The following is a 12981-nucleotide window of genomic DNA, read 5'->3' as shown; positions in this document are numbered from 1 at the left end:
AAGAGGTTACCTTTTCCTTCTAGCAATCATGCATTTGTTCAGCCTTTTGAGCTTGTTCATTGTGACTTGTGGGGCCCTTTTTCCACTTGTACTGTTGAAGGTTTTAGGTATTTTTTAACAATTGTTGATGACTTCTCTCGTTGTACTTGGGTTTATCTTCTCAAGAATAAATCTGATACTCAGTTTTTCATTCCTAATTTTGTTAACATGGTTCATACTCAATTTCATGCTTTTGTTAAGGCTATTAGGAGTGACAATGGTACAGAATTTTTCTTGAGGGATTTTTTTCATTCCAAAGGCACTTGCATCAATTGTCATGTGTTGATACTCCTCAACAAAATGCAATTGTTGAAAGGAAGCATCAACACATTCTCAATGTTGCAAGAGCACTAAAATTTCAATCTAATGTGCCTTTGTGCTTATGGGGTGATTGCATTCTCACTGCTGTCTATCTTATTAATAGATTGCCTTCCAAACTTCTAAATAACAAAAGTCCATATGAATTACTTTTTAAGTCTTCTCCATCTTATAAACATTTAAAGTGTTTTGGTTGTTTGTGTTACATATCCACTTTACCACATAATAGGCACAAATTTGCACCTAGGGCCAGAAAATGTGTCTTCTTAGGCTATCCTCATGGCATTAAATGATACAAGGTTCTTGACCTTGAATCCAATTCTATTCATTTTTCCAAGGACATCATCTTCTATGAACATATTTTTCCTTTTGTCTCATCAGATCATCCTTCCACTTCTTATCTTGATTCTTTTGTGTTTCCCCATTGTGTTTCTGATGCATCTCATGTTTCTGATGCACCTTATGTTTCTGATCCTCCTAACCTTCCTTTGGTTGATTCAATCTTGGCCACTTCCCAACCTGATTCAACCATTAATCCTACTCCTTCTACTTCTAATACTTCCCATTGTGATTACCAACCTGATGTGTCTTTACCTTCTGCTTTGGACCCTATTGTTCCTCCCTCACCACCTTCCCTTGATCAATCTTTGCTTATTTCCTCATCCTCTTCCTTACCTGCCTTAAGGAGATCAACCAGAACCCATCACCCACCTTCTTACCTTGCTGATTATTCTTGTAAAGAAGTTAGTACCAAGCCTACTTCTGGTTTGCCTTATGACATTTCAAATGTTCTCAGTTACTCACATCTTGGACCTCAGTTTGCATCCTTTGTCATAGCTGTAAGTTCTGTCCCATCAAAACCTGTTTCATTCTCTCAGGCAGTTCAGTTTCCTGAGTGGAAAGCTGCCATGGACAAGGAAATTGCAGCTTTGGGGCTCAATAATACTTGGACACTAACCCCTTTACCTACAGGTAAGTCTCCCATTGGCTGTAAATGGGTCTATAGGGTTAAGTATCACTCAGATGGTTCTATAGAGAGGTACAAAGCTCGTTTGGTTGCCAAGGGTTTTACCCAAAAGCTTGGTTTGGATTATTCAAAAACTTTTAGTCCTGTTGCTAAGTCAGTTTCAATTAGGATTGTCTTATCTTTGGCTGATGTGAATGGGTGGTTTCTTCACCAAATGGATGTCAATAATGCTTTTCTCCATGGTGAGTTGGTTGAGGATGTTTACATGTGTTTACCACCTGGTTTTCACAGCAAGGGGGAGCATCTGGTATGTAAATTGAATAAGAGCCTTTATGGATTGAAACAAGCCTCTAGAAAATGGTTTGAGAAGTTTTCATCCACCATTTTGCAAATGGGCTTCATTCAATCAAAATCAGATTATTCTTTGTTTACACACACAAGGAGCTTCATTCACAGTGCTCTTAGTTTATGTAGATGATATATTGTTGACTGGTAATAATCCAACTTGTGTTCAACATTTGAAGAAGGCTCTTGATGACAGATTTGGTTTGAAAGATCTAGGGTCCTTAAGGTATTTCTTAGGACTTGAAGTGGCTAGAATTGACACAGGTATAAGCTTGAACTAGAGAAAGTATGCCTTGGAAATTTTGGAAGATACAGATTTTCTAGGTTCCAAACCAGTCAAGTTTCCCATGGAGCAGAACTTAAAGTTGTCTAAGTATGAGGGAAAGTCATTGACAGATCCTGCTCAATTTAGAAGGCTCATTGGGAGACTCTTATACCTTACTTTGACAAGACCAGACATCACATATGCTGTGCACAGGCTGAGTCAGTATGTATCATAGCCAAGAGAGCCCCATTTACTAGCTGCCAATAGAGTACTTCAATATATAAAAGGCTCACCAGGAAAAGGCATTTTCTTCCCAAGCCAATCTAATCTGCATATTAAGAGCTTATGTGATGCGGATTGGGTTGGATGCCCTAACACTAGGAGGTCCTTAACAAGTTATGCTGTTTTCTTAGGGGAATCATTAATTTCATGGAGGTCTAAGAAGCAAGGTGTTGTTTCAAGGTCCTCAACTGAGGCTAAGTACAGAGCAATGGCAAGTGTGGCGTGTGAGATTACTTAGGTGCTACAAATACTTAAAGATTTAAGGGTGAATCATACAAGACCAGCTATGTAGTTCTGTGATAATCAAGCAGCCTTGCATATAGCTGCAAATCCAGTCTTCCATAAAAGGACAAAGCATATCGAGGTGGACTGTCATTTGGTAAGGGATAAGATCATGGAGGGTATGATTAAAACATTTCATGTTGCTACTAATTCACAAGTGGCAGATATTTTTACCAAAGCACTTGGTTTCTCAACTTTTACAAGACTTTCTGGAAAGTTGGGTTTGAAGGACATTTTTGTTCCCAGGATTGTAAAGGCACAAATCACAGATCAAGTTTCAGTTCAAGAAGGTCAAGTCCCAGAACTTGAGGTTCAGGACTTGAGGGGGAGTGTTGAAGTTGGAACTGAATCACATAAAAATGGCAAAACCAAACATCAAGTGCAAGGCAAAACGACACGCGTGAGGTTAAAAGATCAGAGTAAGCTGAAGAACAAAACGACTGCGTGTTGATTAATAAGATCACGTGCTTAGCATGTGAAGTAATTTAATCCCAGTTAATTGTATTAGTAGTCCACCTGTCAAGCATCTAATGGTTCAGTTGTATTTCCGTTAGATTAGGGAGTCAGTTAATTTTCTGTTTTCAGTCTTAGCTCCTCTGTTGCTATATATATAGAAACAGGGACTCATCTAATTAATCACTTTTGCACATTTTCTGATTTTGATGAATGAGAAATATCTTCTCTCTCAAAATTCTCTCTCTAAACTTCCATAAACCTCTTTCTCTAATAATTTTAGAGGCTACCCAATTGTTTTGTCTGACTCAATATATCGTCTGGCCCTTGGGGTCTAGTCCTTTGTAATCCTCATAGTATGTCTTTTCTTCCTTTTTAGCCAAGCATTTCAATGGGGTATGCCTTATTAGCATTCTGATTCTGGTGCATTAAACAACCCAAACGCCCTTGTAACAACATTACAAGTAAAGGTCGACGTACCTAAGATCAGTAACAGTTCCAGCTTGACAATAGGAATTTGGTTTTTGACTTGGAAGCTGTCTGGCTGTCCTTTCTCATTCAATAATTTGGTCTAGCCCTTTATCAATTTTTGTTAAGTGAGATGTCGGGATCCAACCCAGCAGTATACCAATGGGGTGCCAAGACACCAAAAGCATATCGATGTCTAGCCCCTCATCATTCTCACAGCATGAGCCTTTTCCATCTTTTTAATTGAGCATTTGAATGAGGCTTGCGGCATTAGCATTCTGATTCAGGTGCATGAAATGGTCTTAATGCCTTAGTTTGATGTACCTAAGATAATAGCTAGGAAGTTTGTTTTGGGCTTCTTTAATGCTTTATCCAATTGTCCTGAATAATTTCGTTTAGCCCTTTATCTTTTTGGTCGAGTGAAGACGCAGGGATCATTAAACTCTATAGGTATACTTGTGGAGGTGCTGATAGGCTAAAAGGCCATTAGTATCAAGCCCCTTATTAATTCTATGGCATGGATCTATTCTTTCGGTCTTTCCTTTTAGCCTAGCAATTGCAGATTTTAATTAGCTCAATTGGTAAAAAATTTTGTTTTTAAATAAGAAATTTGAGTTTAATCCCCGTTTACACCAAAAATCAATTAGTATTTGATAAAGAAAAATTATCAGGAGTAGACGTCATATGTTGAAACTCTCTAATTTTTTTTTTTTTTTTTTTTTAAACTAAGCAATTAAATGGAGCTGCATGTCATTAGCATTTTTAATTCTAGTGCATGAAACAAATTAACGCCTTTATATGTACATTATAAGTAAAAGTTGATATAATCATATAACTAAGAAATCACACAAGACATTGAAACTCAATGGTTTTAGACTAAAATATATTGTTGGCCCTTAAAGTTTGGAGTTGTTTTCATTTTGACCATTCATGTTTTAGAATTTTACATGTTAAGAGTTTATTTTTCATATATTGACTATGTTGTCCATTATCATTAATAATCTAAACCTCAATAATATATTTTTCTACTTATAAGTTATAACAATGAAACTATTGCATTGCGCCAAATTTTAGAGCTAATATTTCATGAAATGGTTAAACATGAAGGGCATTTAATGGTCATATTACTAACAAAAATGGACAATATAACCAATATGAAAATAGAATAAAAACTTTGTTTTAAATTTTACACTTATCTAATTATCCTACTGATGTAACTGTGTCAAGTTTTGAGTCCCAAAAAAAGAGAGAGGTTAATTCTCAATGGTTAAAGCGGCGGAAATAAACTGTATTTAAATTTTAAGAGCATTCTCTTCCAACAAAGAATATGCATTTTGTCTGCCTAAATTACAATTTTATTTATTTTACATTCTCACTTAACAATATACCTAACATCTCATTCTTTATTTTACAATCCATCCCATTAATATAATCTATATTCTAGATTTTGTGTATTTGAGAGTGCATTTTGAGTCAATAAACTACATTTAAATTCATTCGTTTTATCAAGAAAATGTGATTTTTTATTTTACACTTATCTAATTCTCCAATGTCACTTTATGGAATCTCAAACCCCAAAAAAAGAGAGGAAAAACAAAAAAAGTTAGGACCCATTTGGTAATGTTGTTTTAACAAAGTTGTTTAAGTGTTGTGGAAATACATGTGAGTAAAAAAGTATTGTGAAAATACGTATTGTGCTGTTTAAATAAGGATTTTACTAATGTGTGCCCTTAGGGCACACATTAATTTTCATTTTTGGAAAAAATTTTCTTGAGAATTGAAAAAGTAATGACAGCTTTTTCAATTTTCGAGAAAATTTTTCCAAAAATAAAAAATTTAATGTGTGCCCTAAGGGCACACATTAACCGGACCCTTTAAATAATATTAACAAACATGTCTTAATTTCCCAACAATCAATGCATTACTTTTTCAATTCTCGAGAAATTTTTTTCCAAAAATGGAAATTAATGTGTGCCCTTAGGAAACACATTAACCAGACCCTTTAAATAATATTAACAAACATGCCTTAATTTCCCAACAATCAATGCGTCAAAAAACCACTCATAAATTCTAACATTTTATCAAAAAAAATTATTTTTAATGGTAGTGTATTTAGAACAACAACTTTCAGTATTTAAACAATATTACACGTGTGGTCAACTGTGTAGTTCCAACCATGTGAGGGCAGGGAATTTTTGCAGTGCTGCTTGAAGAGAAATCCTGCTGAGAGGCCATCTGCTTCTGTGTTACTAGAGCATCGTTTCCTGAAGAACATGACGGGAAGTTAGTTCAACATTTGTTGGACCAAAATTCATTGTATACCAGTGGAGGTGTCAACTTTCAATAAGCCGAAAGGTCATAGGCATCTAGCCCTCTAGCCTTTTCTATCTTTTTAATTGAGCATTTGAATGAGGCTTAATAAAAAAGAAATAGCTAGGAAGTCTGTTTTTGGTTTCTTTAATGCTTTGTCCAGCTGTCCTTAATTATTTTGGAGAAGGAAATGTTAATAGATCAGATGTCTAAGAGTATTAGTTTAGAAGCTATTTTAAGAAATTTTTTATTAAAAAAAAAATTAATTATTTAGATAATTTTTTATATTTTTTTATAAAAATAGTATCAAAACTTTCTTAAAATAGTATATTAACAATTATTTTATGGAAAATTATTAACAGGATCAATTATTTTGTTTAGTACTTTTTGTCTTTTTGGGTTAAGTGAAGACGTCAGGGATTAGACCCTATGGTATACTGGTGGAGATGGTAATAGGCTAAAAGGATTAGCATCTAGTCCCTTGTCATTTTAATGGCACAGACCTTTGCTTTCCTTTTAGCTGAGCAAAACAATGGAGCTGTCTAGCATTTTAATTATTTTCCTCAAAAAAAAAAAAAAAAAATTCTAGTGCTTGAAACAACCTTGACGCCTTTATATGAACGTTATAAGTAAACGTTTTTTTTTTTAATAAGAATTATAAGTAAACGTTAATTTTTTTTTTTCTTCTTTTTTAGAAAGAGCAAATGATGATATAACTAAGAAGAATACATAAGATATTGGTAGTAAATGGTTTTATGTTTCAAAATTTTGATTTGGACCCTTCACATGTAATACTTGCACTACATAGTATTTAGTATTTCATGAAATTGTTAAACAATGCAATAAACTGCTTTTAAATTCTAAATTTTTTTTTTTTTTTTATCAAAATCATAGAAGGTGGTAAAAAATGAACGACCACAGTGGGAGTCGAACCCACGACCTTCTGATCCGAAGTCAGACGCGCTAATCCACTGCGCTATGCGGTCGAATGAATTTTAAATGTACCCCCTTTATATATATATATAGTATTTTGAAAAAGATGGCTAACATTAATGACCATGCTAAAGACGGCTAACAGAACCACTGACATGGAAACAAAATTTTTTTATGATTTTCTTACCCTTAAAAAAAAAATTTTGTGACCACTCTAAATTTTTTTAGGCCCAACAAAATTAAACTTTAGACAAAATTTGACAACAAACTTGATTGTAAATTAAGATTACAGTTTCACTTAAAATTTTTTTTTTTTTTTTTAATTTGAATTTTGACAAATCTACTGTTGAATTAAATTTTATTTTTATATTTTTCGTACTTGCAAAATATCAATAAAATCAAAGATAAATAACTTTATTATCAATCAAATGTTTAATTTTTGAATTTTTGTAGTTTAAAATTATACATGAAAATAAGTTTATAGATCGGATAATAAATAACATCCGATTGGTATAAAATTTGACATGTGTTTTTTAAAACATAAAGAACACGCAATTTAACTGTTAGATTTTCAAAATATGTTGCAATGTTAATTTTTTAATGAGAGATGTAGCTTTATGCTACAACTAAATTTATAGTTAAATTTTGTCCTTAAACCTAGGTTCCCTTAATCATATATTAGGCTCTTACAAACAAAACAGAAAAGTCCAAGAAAATTTTGATCGAACTAAAATTTTGAAAGAAATATAACTTATAGTATTGATAATAAGACTATCATACAACAATTTCAAAATAAGAAAATCTGTGAAAAAAAATTGTAAGATTTTATGTATTTGTGTATATGTGTGTGTGTTTTTAATGTTTTTGTTGTCAATATATGAAATTTTTTTTTATTAGATTTTGTATAATTTAAGTTTTATAAGAATCATTTTGAAAAAAATTCCTAGAGCGATTGATGTAGTAAAGTAGTGGAGATACATATGTTGATTGCCATTTTGGAAGTCCAAGTGGAAAGGAGAAGTCCAGCAACGCGGACAGAAAAAAGTTGGTAAATGGATAGAAAACTCACTAAACCCAAGCGACAGGAATAATAGATCACAGGCCCATGAGATAAACAAATTGGCCTTGAGGAAGCAAATGAGCTTAAAGGAGTCTAGAAAGAGAGAAAAAAAGCAAACCATGGGCAGTATATGATGTGGAAAAGTGAGAATGGGTCACAGCAGGTCCAAAATAATGAAAGCAAAGAAAGTAGGGGGTTGATGGCAAGCCCATGAGCCCCAAGGATGAGAGATAATGTAATTGGGCCGAGGAAGCCCAAAGAACTCAGTAAAAACCCATGGGAATTTGAAATTAAGAAAAGGGCCAAGGAAACCTAAGGAAAGCAAATGGGCCAGGGACACCCAAGAGAAAACAAATGGGACACAGGAGCCCGCCAGTGATGTAATAAAAGAACCAATAGTCATACTGGGCTATTGGGAGAAGAATAAACGGCAGGCCCAAAGAGGCCCAGCAGGATTGAGGCAAACAATTTTGCAGCAGGAATGATAAAGTGGTATGGCAGGATATGGTAGCAGAAAAAAGGGTGGGCTGAAGAAAGGAAAAGCCCACCATCAAGCAAGGCCCAGCCCATAAGTGGGACAAGCCATAAAAGAAAGGGAAACCAGAAAATAGTCAAAAAACAGACAGCAGACTGTGTAGGCTAACCACAACGAACACATGAGCAGCAGGCAGATTTTGGACGTACATGGAAGAGAGGCACACACAAGGCCCAGACATCACCAACCTGTACCCAGCCAATACAGGACACGGTGAGGTCATGGGTTAGAGGTAAGAGGGCATGGTTTGGCGATGGGGAGAGGGGAAAAACCTATTCTGAGGTTCCTGCTCGGGCTCTTTTGGGGGAAGTGTCTTGCTGGGATGACATACCACCCAAAAGAAGTAAAACTGAGTTGAAACCACTAGGTGCATGCCATGAGGGATAGGGAGAGAGAAGGCACCCACACCATAGCAGGGAAGGGTGCCACGACGGATAAACAAACAAAATAGTTTTCTTTTGTTTAGTGATGGGAAGTGGCACACAGACGGACCAATCGTGGTCGGCAAGTACACCCAAACCAGACAAATATGGTTAAAGGCTAAAATAATAAAACTTGGTCACGACAGGCACTATAAAAAGAGGCCATTGCCGTGTATAGGAGACTAGCACCACGGAAGAGGAACTTGAAAAAAACGGGGAATAGAAAACAAGTATTGAGAAAAAGAAAAGAAAGAAAAAAAGATAAGAAAGGGGAATATTAGAAGAGAAGGAAAGAAAAAGATAGAGAGTTAGAGCGGCAGGCATGTACCAATAGGTTGATTCCCTTTCTCCCTCTTAAAGTCCTGCTCTCTGCCAGAAATAAAGAATTCTCTTATGCACCAACCATTCAGGTTTGTTTCCCTCAAAGTGATTAATTTCCATGGCAGGATTTCCCTGAGAGATTATTCACGTTGAGAAGAGATGTTCTTCCCTCTCTGGTTTTGGTCCTACGGATCAGATTTGATCTGATTTCTTTCTTCTTTTAATTAACTCATATCATTCCCCTTGCTTTCTTTATAAAAGTAATTGTTGTTAAACTGTGATTATCTTTTCTTGATTAGGGATTATCTATTCACTTTAATTAAGGAGTCAAAGTACTTTTTTTTGTCTTATTATTATCATATCTGTCTGTCACGACTCATCCAAAACAGTTTTGCCTGCTGAGAGAGAGAGAGAGAGAGAGAGAGTGTGTGTTTTGGATCTTTCAGTAGTAAGTTATATGGAGTATAATATGTATAGAAAAGCTTAAATTATATATGAATAATTTAATTTCATATATACAAATTAAATAATACACACACTTGGGGTGGGGTAGGCGTGGTGAGATTTTCTAATTACTAGTTAAAAGCTTGTGCGTTGTACGATTTTATCATAATCTTATAAAATATATATTTTATTTGAAAAACAATAACAAAATAAATAATTATATACTATATATAAAAACAGAAGTCTTTTCTTGCAATTAAGATCATACTGCCATGTAGGAAAAAGAGCCATCTAAAAATCTGCCACCTTCACAATTAAAAAACGATAAATTATTTTGTTTCACAACGCTTAAAACACAGTTTTATAGTTTTTTCAATAAAACTAGCCTTTGAGGACACTCGTGATTTATTCACGCACGTGCTCAGAGGCTCTTCTATTTTTTGGATAAAGGTTGATAATTTGCACCCATTTTAATTTGGGTAAAGGTTAATACTTAGGAGTGTGATGAAAAAATTATTTCACTCACAAATGCATAATACTCACAAACTACTTATCAATTATCATGTACGTGTTATTCTCACAATTTCCCATTATCATTTGTTATAAAATTACAACCAAAAAAATATAAATAATTTTTAATGTTAACCATCAAAAACTTTTGACAAAGGATAAAATGTACTCTATCAAAAGAAAGTTGTAGATTATGTCAAACAAAGGGAAAAAAAAATAGAATTTAACAATTTTTGTGGGCGTTTGCCTCAAATTTTATGATTATATTACTATGTAAGGTTCAAGACTTTTGAATTTTTTTTTGTTGATATCTTTTTGTTTTTGGGTTGAGTTTGCTTCTTCATTCTATTTTACAATATTGATATAATATGAATTCATCTTGATTACTACATTTTTCAACTACAAAACATTTTCTAACTACAAAAGTACCTAGAGGTGTGATGAGTGTTTTGCTTGGGTAAAATAAAATTTTCATATACGAGTGTTTTGCATGTGATGTACCTCTAATATACCAAACAAAAGATTAATAATTATTCAAAAATGTGCTAAAAAAATACCTTTAAATTATATGCTCCACGCAGCACCAAAGTTTCAACACAAAAAGCTATCACAAAGTTTTAAGTTTTAACTAACACATTCTAAAACCATTCCTTATCCACCAAGCACTAAATACACATTCTTGATTATCACAATATGGTATTTTGTCATTGAAATTCTATAAAGTTGTTATTTTACTGACCATTCGTTTCATGATTTCCATCCACTGTTAAATATATTTCACGCAATCGCAATTCATAAATGTGGCACATACATCTACCGTGAAAAGAGTATAATGTAATATATAGGCGTAAATTCACTTTTGATTCCTACATTTTGGGCCATTTCTCGATTTGGTCCCTAAACTGATTTTACTCCTAACTTAGTCCCTGAAATTAGAAAATCGATTTTATTTTGGTCCCTACCGTCAACCCACAACAGAAAATACATACGTGGCAGATGAAATACACTGTTTACTGACATGGCTAATAAAATAAAAAATTATATTTAGTATTTTCTAAATGCCACATCAACATTTAAATTAATAAAAAAGGCTAGCTCAAAAAATTTAAACTAAATTAAAAAAACAAACCTTAAATCTAATTTCATTGTTTTTTTAATAAGAAAATAAGAACTTGTTCTTCATGTTCTTCCTAAATCCAAGAAATAAACCCAGCACCCAAACTAGGAATGGCAACGGGTCGGGTTTTTCCATACCCGGACCCGACCCGCGGGCCAAGACCCACGGCCCAGACCCGGCCCGTTTACTAAACGGATTTTTTTCGGGGGCCCGGACCCGCCCCCGTCGGGCCCCACGGGCCTCGTTGGGCCGTGGTACTTCAGGGCCCATTCTGTGGCCCAATCAAAAAAAAAATGTTTGTCTAATATTGATTTTCTCAGCAACCAAACAAGAGGGGAAAAAGAATACTCAAGAAAACCCATTATTTTCTCAGCAACCAACAAATCGGAAACCCTTTTTCTTTTTTTTTCATTACAATATTTTCCCACATCAAAAGCAAAAACAAGAATTAACATACAAACCCTAGGTTTGAACAATAAGACCCCACAAAATCAAATCAAACAAGCCGATCTATTCAACCAAAATAGCACTAAAACTAGAAATTACAAATTTGATTATTTGAACAAAAAGAACGATTTTCACTAAAAGAACAAAAGCTTGAGTTCACGAGGTGAGGGAGATGAGAGAGTTGCGGCCTTGTGAGGTGGAGGAGGGCCTAGCGAGGTGAAGGAGGAGTAGCGGCGTCTGCAGGCTGTGGCAAGGTGAAGATGGCAGGGGGGAAAGACCAGCGAGGTGGAGAATGGAGCGGCGCCGGCAAGGTGAGGTATGTAAGGAGTAGCAACGCCGGCGAAGTGAGAAGAGGCGCCGGCAATGTGAGCATGGGAGGCGAAGAGTGGCGCCAGCGGTCTTGCTCAAGTGAGAGTGAGAGTGAGAGTGAGGATGAGGGAGAGAATGGGAGGCGGCTTGGGAGAGAATGAAAGGGTGAGAGAATGGGTCTGAGGGACTTAGGGGAAAAGTGAGCATTTATAGTTAGGGTTTTATTTTTTATTTTTTAATATTATATATACGGGTCGGGTTCAGGCCGAGTATGCCTAATACCCGGACCCGACTCGAACCCGCTTCGAGTTTTTAATGAAAACCCAAACACAACCCTAATGTTAAACGGGTCAGGTTTTAGGGTCGGGCCAGACCAGGTACCCGCAGGTCGGGTTCATTTTGCCATCCCTAACCCAAACCAATATATGACAAACCCCAAATCTAAATCCAGCAACCAAATTGTTTTCAAATAAAAAAAAAAAAACCCCAACAACCAAATCTAATCTCTATCAAATCTAGAAAAACAAGAAATAAATCAAAGAATCCAACAATGCATGTCAAAGAGAACAAGAGCAAACCCAGAATCAAACTTCACATTCTCACAGTCAAACCCAGAACAAGAGCAAGAATACCCAGCAAACTTCGCGTTCTCATAATCAAACCCACCACCACCATCGATTAAGAGCAAGTCAAACCCAACCAAACAAACCCATCTCTTAGCAACCAAACACAGTAACAAGTAACAACGAACTCTATGGTTTTTGGGTTTAGAGCAAATCTGAGTATTTGGGTTTGGAGCAGATCCAACGGCATCATTTCTGCCTCCTCAAATCCAACGAAAATGTTTCACACCACCAACCCTAACCCCACCAAAACGAAGTTGTCAAATCCCACCATTTCTGCTTCCTCGGCCACTTCGTCAAACGATGCTATCCTAACAAACGACTACCCCTTCCTCCTCCTCCTCCTTATCAATCGAAGAGAGAGTTTAGCCTTGTCGCATCGTTCTCTCTCATGCAAGTCGAGTTTGTTTTTCCAGTGAAATCCATTGTTCCCATCATTTTCTCCACATCAAGAGAGAAGCATGATCTACTCGTTGTTGGTCTGCTTGTGAGCTCCGGTGCATGGTGGAGAAGAAGGCTGAGTGAGCTCCG

At 35.5% G+C, this 12981-nt stretch overlaps 1 non-coding gene across 1 annotated transcript; it reads right to left on the bottom strand.

The window, feature by feature from the left end:
- Positions 1 to 6641: 6641 nt before the first annotated feature.
- On the bottom strand, positions 6642 to 6715 carry TRNAR-UCG. Its single transcript has one exon. It is a non-coding gene; the product is annotated as a tRNA-Arg (tRNA).
- Positions 6716 to 12981: the final 6266 nt, after the last annotated feature.

Source organism: Quercus lobata, chromosome 6 (assembly GCF_001633185.2).
Source record: "Quercus lobata isolate SW786 chromosome 6, ValleyOak3.0 Primary Assembly, whole genome shotgun sequence".
NCBI classification, from domain to species: Eukaryota; Viridiplantae; Streptophyta; class Magnoliopsida; order Fagales; family Fagaceae; genus Quercus; species Quercus lobata.
This window is presented reverse-complemented; position numbering and strand designations above follow the sequence as displayed.